This window comes from Elgaria multicarinata, chromosome 5, assembly GCF_023053635.1.
Source record: "Elgaria multicarinata webbii isolate HBS135686 ecotype San Diego chromosome 5, rElgMul1.1.pri, whole genome shotgun sequence".
NCBI lineage: Eukaryota > Metazoa > Chordata > Lepidosauria > Squamata > Anguidae > Elgaria > Elgaria multicarinata.
Genome location: NC_086175.1, coordinates 12099471 through 12108074, shown reverse-complemented (window position 1 = coordinate 12108074; position 8604 = coordinate 12099471).

The following is an 8604-nucleotide window of genomic DNA, read 5'->3' as shown; positions in this document are numbered from 1 at the left end:
TGTTTTGGAATGTTCACCCCCGGAAGTTGACTCCCTGTCTCCTGAGAGCATAGGATCTGGCCTTGAGGAGACAGACTCTGGGAGGGGCGCATTTGCAGCTGGAGGCTCTCCTGTGTGAACTTCCTCCCCCACTGGCTTGGCATCTTCTGAATCAGAATCTGTTTCTGATTGATTCCCTGCCTCACCTGCTGCCAACAACTGAGCAGTAGGGGCATACATGACACTAATATCCTCTGGCCTGATCATCTGGGACAAGGGAGTAAGGGGGAAGAAATCTTTTCAATGGCTCTCTCAGTTCCTTGGTCCTCCAGTTATCGAGTTCGCATATCCTCAAGGGGGTTCTTCAATGCTATCTCTGCAGCTGAGTGGTTTTCAGAGGTCTCATTGACTGGAAGGGTCCCAACCCAGAGGTTTGTTCTTATCTGCTTTAATAAAAAATGACAACGAATGATTCCTTTGTCTCCTGAAGAAAAAATGAAGGTGAATGCACCTCTTTTATGCCAAGGCAAGCCTAATTGCTTTATTAGGCTCTGCAGCCTGGAAGTTCCTTGCATTCAGGGTGTTTTATCTGAGGATGTGCAAAGGCTGGGCGAAAAAATGTGCCAGTCCTTTATCTTTTTCCTCAGCTTTGCTGAGATTGTCATTCCCACCAAGGAGCAATTTGTTGCAGAAAACTATGGATCATGGATGATGTTTAGAGCTGTGCTTCACGGCAAGAATTTATTCCCACCGAACAAGAACAAGACTTTATTCTCAGAAAAGCAGCAATTCGGTGACTCCTCCTCCTCCTCTTCCTCCTCCTCTTCTATCAGTGTACAAAATCAACTTGATTAAAAAAAAAAGATCTGTGAATAGATATGATGGGATGACCCACAGCTGGCAGGCCCGCTTCCTGCCCAGCTGGAATGGCTTGGGGAGGGGGTCGCTTTTGCGAATGGGGAGGAGGAGGAAGAAAGACACTGCACATGCAATGGCATGTGGGCAGCGTAAGATGTGGGCGGGGCAGATCCTATAAAGGCCTGCCCTGCCAAGGCTCGGCCTCTTTTGCTCCTCAGCTCCCACCCTCTCTTCCTTTAATTAGTAGGGGACTAGCCAATCGCCTCCTTTGGAGAAGGGACTGAGTAGGAATTTTTACCTGCAAGGTTTTTGCCTACTCCATATTGGAAAATGATTACCAGAGGGTGAATAAATAGGTGAATTAGTTGGGTTGACAGGGGTGTGCAGGAATTTGAACGATATTACAATAGGGACGGTGAGCCCTCTGGGACCTTGTGATGATTGGCATATCCGGAGGTCCTGCTCCTCGGGGCTTTGCAGCTTCGTGTCAGGATATGGTGTGCCTTTGGGGACCCTCCTATCTCATCTACTCGGAGCTCTGTAGCCCTGAGAGGGGATGACGCAGGCTGTTCCCCCCATACACTGAAGTGTAGCTTGAATAAGGGGCCGGGTTTACCCTACCCCTGTGTTCAATGGAGTGGCTTGCCCTTATTGGCAGGCTAGGTGCCTGAAGAAAGGGTATAATAGATTCCTGCACTTTCACATGCAGATCCAGGGAGGGGTGAAGTCCCCTTATTTAAATAAAGTGGCCCTAGTTTTATCCCAAGCTCTGGTGTCCATGTCTTTATTCCATGCTTCGTTCTCCACTTGCAAAAATTGCTCATTGAAAACTACGTAGTGCCCCCCCTCTTTTTTTAAAGTGCTTGCGAAGATGGATGAGCTGATCATGAGGCCTACATCTGACCTTTCAGGAGGTGCACATAAACAATTCTAAGATAGCCTTCTGTATAAAGAAATAAAAAGCAATTATTCATTTGAAGCTATAACCAGTGCATGTGGATATACTTTTGTCAGGCATATTTAACAATGGTGTTTTGCCTAAAGCAAAATTCAGTTATTTGGAGAGTTCCTCCTGCGGTGAAACATGCTGACGAATTTGAGGGAAGCCAAAAATATTTGACAAGCCCACTGAAATGAAATTTCTCATGGTGGTGTTGGGTTTCCCCACCACACACACATATTCCTCTTTCTAGTGTCTATCCTCCATTTGGTAGCAGCATTAAAGAGCTGAACATCAGATTAGTAAATGCATAGCAGAATGCTAATACGTTTACACATGAGAGAAATGTTTGTTTATTTATTTATAAAATTTACGTATCACTTAATATTAAAACAATCTCAGAGGCTCACAAACACAATTAGGTAACACACTTAAATACAACATTAAAACACTATTAAAAGCTATTTCAACTAAACAACAAAACATATTTAAAATGGCATTATTAAAAACAATTTAAAAACTACAGTAACAATGCAAAACAAAGTTGAAGCAGCACAGGATCAACTGCAGTTATTTACAAGCCAGAGAAAGCCTCCGTGAAGAAGCACATTTTCAGGGTGAAGTCATGTGTACGACTTTGTAAAGTAGAGATAGGATGGATTTGTAAAATGAGTAACATATTGGGCATTTTAAAAGGGTATCCAGAGCCATTCTCAACCTGAAGAAGGGCCTAGGGACAATATCTACAAGTAGGTTCTGGCTGCTTCTGTGGTTCTGTAGTTGATGTTCCCCTGGCTTCTTGGTTTGCCTTCAGCCAATAGTTTGTGTGAAACATTCATCTTTGTTTTGTTCTAGTTCCAGAATTTTTCTTGCCCTTTCTTGCTCCAGCTGGTGGCCTAAGTCAGAAGTCTATCAAAAATCCAGAGAGATCATACTGGCATTTCCTTTTAGGCAGTCTTTCACCCCCGTCGTCCCAAGGGATATTCAACCCACCCACCCCCATGTTTCCTGAAAGCCAAGGCCAGCAAGCCAACATCCTTAGCTCCTGAGGAGGCCACCAATGTCTGGAGGCAATTTTTATTCTTATAAAATCCTTTTAAAAATATTAGTAATATAAAGTACAAATTGAAATTGTAAATTGGATGCCTTGGCATAAAAGCATTTTATAAATGCAATAAATACAAGAATGAGAAATACATACAATGCTTAGAAACTCTAGTGGAAGGGATCAATTTATAGAGAAATCTATTGTGATTTAATACTTTTTTCTAATCTTACTGTCCCTCCAGAAGCTAAGGACATCCCATATGGTCTATATGGTCATTTTATCTTCACAAAATAGAGTTACTGACTGATCCCAGGTTTCCCATCATGCTCTAAATCCAACAGTCTCTCCATTATATCACATTGGCTCTGATAGGAATGATTTTTTTTTCTTACCTGAGGGAAAAGAAATTGCAATGGTAAGTCAAACAAAACAGGTGAACCCAGAAGAAGAGGTGATATCACATTCTCTCCCTAGAGAATGTGAAAGTCCAGAAAAGTGCAGGGTTGTTTCCTTGCTTGTAAAATTTATTTTATGAATACTTTTCCATTCACTATAATTGAAAGCTAGGCTGTGTATGAATCCTCAAGGCCTCATGAAACGCAACTCGTATTCTCTTGTTTCATTTGCCTCTCTCTTCACCACTGCTGTTTGGTTTAAATGGGCTGACACTTTCCTTCGCTGCCATTTGGATTAGTAGAGGGGTGGAATATTAAAATAAAAAGAAACTCAGGCAGAATCCACACTACTGCTTTATAACAGTTTATAACGGTATTGACAATTAACAGGGACTGGCCGGCGAGATCACATTACGCCAGTCCTTTTACAACTTCATTGGCTGCCAGTCCAGGTCCGGGCCCAATTCAAAGTGCTGGTATTAACATTTAAAGCCCTAAACGGTTTGGGGCCAGGTTATCTGAAGGAACGCCTCCTCCCATATGTACCTACCCGGACCTTAAGATCATCTACAGGGGGCCTTCTCCATGAGCCCCTGCCAAAGGAAGTGAGGCAGGTGGCTACTAGGAGGGCTTTCTCGACTGTGGCACCCCGGTTGTGGAACGAGCTCCCCAGAGAGGTCCGCTTGGCGCCTACACTGTACTGCTTTCGTTGCCAGCTGAAGACCTTTTTATTCACTCAGTATTTTAACACTTAATTTTAACTTAAATTTAAATTTTACTGTTTTAACTCTGTATTTTAATCTTATATCAACTTTGCTGTGTGGTTTTATCCTGGTTGCGCTTTTTATACTGTATTTCGTAATTGTGTTTTAAACTGTTGGGTGTTTTACTGTGGTTTTAATTTTTGTGAACTGCCCAGAGAGCTTTGGCTATTGGGCGGTATAAAAATGTAATAAATAAATAAAATAAATAAAATAATAAAAACTGTTGGGGCCCATGACACATTCCATATACCATTTTCAATCTGCTTTAAAAATGTTATGTCCTGCTTGGTGTAGATCGAGGGCATGTCTAGATGGGGCGATATCCCAGGGGATCATCCCAGAATATCCCTGCGTGTCCACATGATGCACAGGGCATCTGGGGAGCAGGGAAGGAAGATCCCTGCATTTCCCTGGGATATTGCACTACACTTTTGCCCCTGTTTTTCCCGTGGTCCTGGGATGATCCTGAGACTGCGGGATGTGTGGGCGGCTGTCCCAGTTTGTCCCAGCTCCTTGTGAGTAAATGCGAGGAGCTGGGAACTGGGCATGGGGCATGGAGCTCTTTAAGAGCTCTTCAGGAGCTCTGTGCCCATCAGGGGGAGAGGGAAGCGGGATGATGATGATGATGATGATGATGATGATTATAAAACTCTACCTTTTGCGATCGAGTGCTCGTGCACTCGTTTTCGATATAAATGGCAGCCACGATGTCCTCTTCCTCCCGGGATGTCATGCTCCACCTGTAGACTGAGGGGGAGGATCTCACGATCACCATATCGTGAGATCCCCCCCCTTCACTGGGAGGTCTAGACATGCCCCTAGCCTCAATCACAAAAAATATGCACAAATAGTGACTCTGGAAAACAGGCTCCATGAAAACTACATAACCTAACACGCTCAACCCTATTGCATGCCCATTTACCTCAAAAGAAGTCCCATTGTTCTATGCAATGTACTCCCAAGTAAAGTGCATAAGATTGTACCACTGACTAATCAGTAGGTTAACTTGTTAATTTACTTCCACTAATATGGCTACCCATTAAAAACTATTTTAACATACACATACTTAACATTTATATATACGTATCCAATCTATTCTCACTGGAAGGATTGCATGAAAACCACAATTATGCATAAGCAAAGGTTTGGGAGCACAATCCATTTTCTCCATTGAAATAATGGGAACAACACATGAGTTCGTTCATTTCATTAAGACTTGTACAGGATTGCTTCCTGGTGGATTTCTGAATTATAATTGCTTTTTAAAATGCTATGTGTTTGAAAAGAATGTTCAGCTCGTCCAATTTGCTCTAGACTTGCCTGTATGGTGGGGGGAAATATTCAATATCTTGCACTCCAAATCTTTCATCTTTCTAACGTTTGATTTACAGCTACTAAATAATTTACCAAGTGTAATTTGTAATTAAGTGCCTTCTCATTCATATGCAAACACTAATGAATATCTGTCATCATTCTGCTGTTGTTAATATTCTCATCATTGCTATTCTGGAATATCTTTAAAGATCAGACCAATTTTTCAATAGGTCACTATTCCTTTTATTGCTTAACTAACTCAGATATTGCGTTTTCCATTGCCAAAAAAAAAAAAAAGTAATTTAATAATGGTACTAGGAAGACATGAAACCAACATCTTCACAACTATGGTGTACAGAAAAATTGTAACATCTGGCACTTGTGGAAAATCATATAAAATTACAGCCTGATCCTACTGACCAGAAGAACACCCCAAATGAATTGTGTGGTACTTGCTCTTAAATACCTGCACATGGGATGACGGCCTTAATTATTATTATTTTAAGTCAGGGTTTTGAATAACTTGATCAGCGTAACTCAGATTCATCAAGATTCTCCAAATTCCACTTAGGAGCTTATTCCAACTCTTGTTCACATCAGATTTGCATGTCCTTTGTTGGTTGGTTGGTTGTTTTGGTGTTTGTTTTTTGTTTTTGTTTTTTTGCAACTCTATGTGATTTTCATGCACATTTTCCCCAAATGTACAAATCATTTTAGAATGTTTTTAGGATGTTTTAAGGATGTTTTAAAGATGTTTTACTCATGTATTGTATGTTTTTAATCAGTTTTTAATGTGTGTTTTTATATCATGTTTTTATATTGTTTGTTTTATACTTTGAATGGTTTTAGTTTTTGTGAACCGCCCAGGGATCTTCGGCTATAAATAAATAAAAATAAATAAATAAATTCTGTTCATTTTTTAAATGTATGCGTTTTCTATGCACAATTTTCAAATGTTCACATTTATCAAACATATTGTTTTTGGTTTGGAAAATCACAACACAAGCTTGAACACAGATTGTATTAGGGTCTGCATTTATTTCTGGGATGTGTGAGCTGGGTAAATTCTGGTGAAGTACAATCTGAAATGTATTTCTCATACATTCCTTTTTTTTCCTTTTCTTTTTTTGCAGCTGTGCTGATTCTCCTCCTCCTCCCCCTGACCCCCTTCAGAGGTCCCATCACCACTTTCAGGAAAGAGATGTTTGATCATTTTATACACTTTCACCACAATTTTCAGCCAAAAAAAAATGTCTTCCCAAGTTGATTGCAGCAATAGAAATTCATTACAAAACACAAAATGAACTACTCAAGGCTGCTGAGATGGGCACTATACATGAATCAATCTGTGATACAGATCCAGCTCTATACCCAAGACTAAGAGTCTAGAGGACACACAATGGAAGGGGGATAGAGGGAGAAGATATATGAAAGACATCTGGTTGACAATGTCAGAACATTTTTAAAAGTCATTTACATCCATTTGGGTCCAAGTTGATCTTCTCTTGGTGGTGGTCTTCCTGGGGGGAAAAGAAGTGTAAGTAACCAATGGCCGTTGGTCCTCTGGATAGTGAAAAATGCTAGTATTCTTCCTAGGGATGCTTGATGGATTTGATCTTTGTGAATTCTGATATGAACTGCCCCAGTCCACAACTTGCAAGCTAATGTGTGTATCAGAACTTAATTATCCATGAGACAGATTCCACGCTTGCAATACAGTTTTCAGCTCAAAAAGCATATCCAGAATTGATTTGAATATGTACTTTGAGATTTAAAAATATGTTTGGAAATGCATATTAGAAAAAATATGCATTCCAAATGTGTATTTAATTGTGTATTTAAATGTGGGTGCTTTTTCAACAGGGTGTGTGTGTGTGTGTGTGTGTGTGTGTGTGTGTATGTGTTTAAGCACATATTAATGTGGAAATAGGATGGAAAAGGACACAGACTGGAAATTCCCCAGTCCCTTGGATTCAACAGTAACAGAGCAACTGACAGATGGAAGTGTTATGATCTGTTGATACTAACAACTCAAAGGTTCCCCATGATAATAACAATTGAGAAAAAAAGAACAGGAAGGAGGTTGAACCTTGATGGCTGCTAGTTTTCATCAGCAGAAACCAGAGTGTAGGCAATAAATAAGAGGCCAGAGAGGAGGACAGTACTCTACAAATACTGCTGGAGTGATAAGTTTCTGAACCCAAAAGTATCTAAATTGGAAAAATCGCTATAGGAACAATCCAGTCAACATTAAGCACTTTAAAAACCCATTAAATTGAAATGGAAAGATTAACACCACAATCCTAAGCAAATGTTTCTGAGAGTAAGCTTCATTGAATTCAGTGGGACTTACTTCTGAGTAGACATGTGTAGGATTGTGAAGTACCCACCCCCAAAGTCTGCAAAGTCCACTTCATGCTGGCTTGATGAAAAGCAGCCATGTGTCAAATAGGTTCTATTATTCTGAAAGTGGATCCTAGTCACGGGTTGCCTTTCTCCATCTATGGTTTATCTCTGCTCATCTCTCCTCCATACTTGTTCCCCTTCTAATTAACTGCTAGGGAGATATAAGATGCACATAAGTAAACAGTCAATTAGGAAAGGCAGGGAATGACTTGATGGTACCCTCCAGTTTTCTCTGCCTTTCTTTAGGGGAACCTACCAAATTCCCAACAGTCCCATTCTACTGAGCAGGCACACAGGTGACCAGGAGACCTGTCTGCCTGATCAATCCACTGTCCAGGTGCTAACCCTGGATGGGCAACTTCAGAGGCCCTGATCTCCCTCCTTGTGGTCTTTATCATTAAACCAGACTTGCGTCAGATCTACACCAAGCAGGATATGACACTGTTAAAATGGTTTGAAAACTGTATATGGAGTGTGTCTTGGGCCCCAACAGTTGTCACCACTGTTATAAACCATTTTAAAGCAGTAGTGTAGAACCTGCTTTGGACTGGTCAGCCCATCAAATAGAGGACACTTTCAAATAGAGGACAGTCCTCTGACAACTCTCCAAAATACTGTCCTCTGTACACTAGGACACATGGCCACACTATTATCATTAAGGAAATCTCTGGAGAAAATATGGAGGGGAATTCAAGGCAAATTAGTTGAGGGCAAATGAAGTCACAGTGCAGTTCAAGCTTACTGCTTTCCTCGGATATTGTTTTACAACCCTAGCCCTTTTAAAAAGAAAGAATTGTGTTTTTTTCTCAAATGAAACCCTATTTCAATGTTCATTCTGCATTGAAATTTTTATGTCCTAATTTTGATCCCCAGAATGCCCATGATTTCTCTAATTGAAAT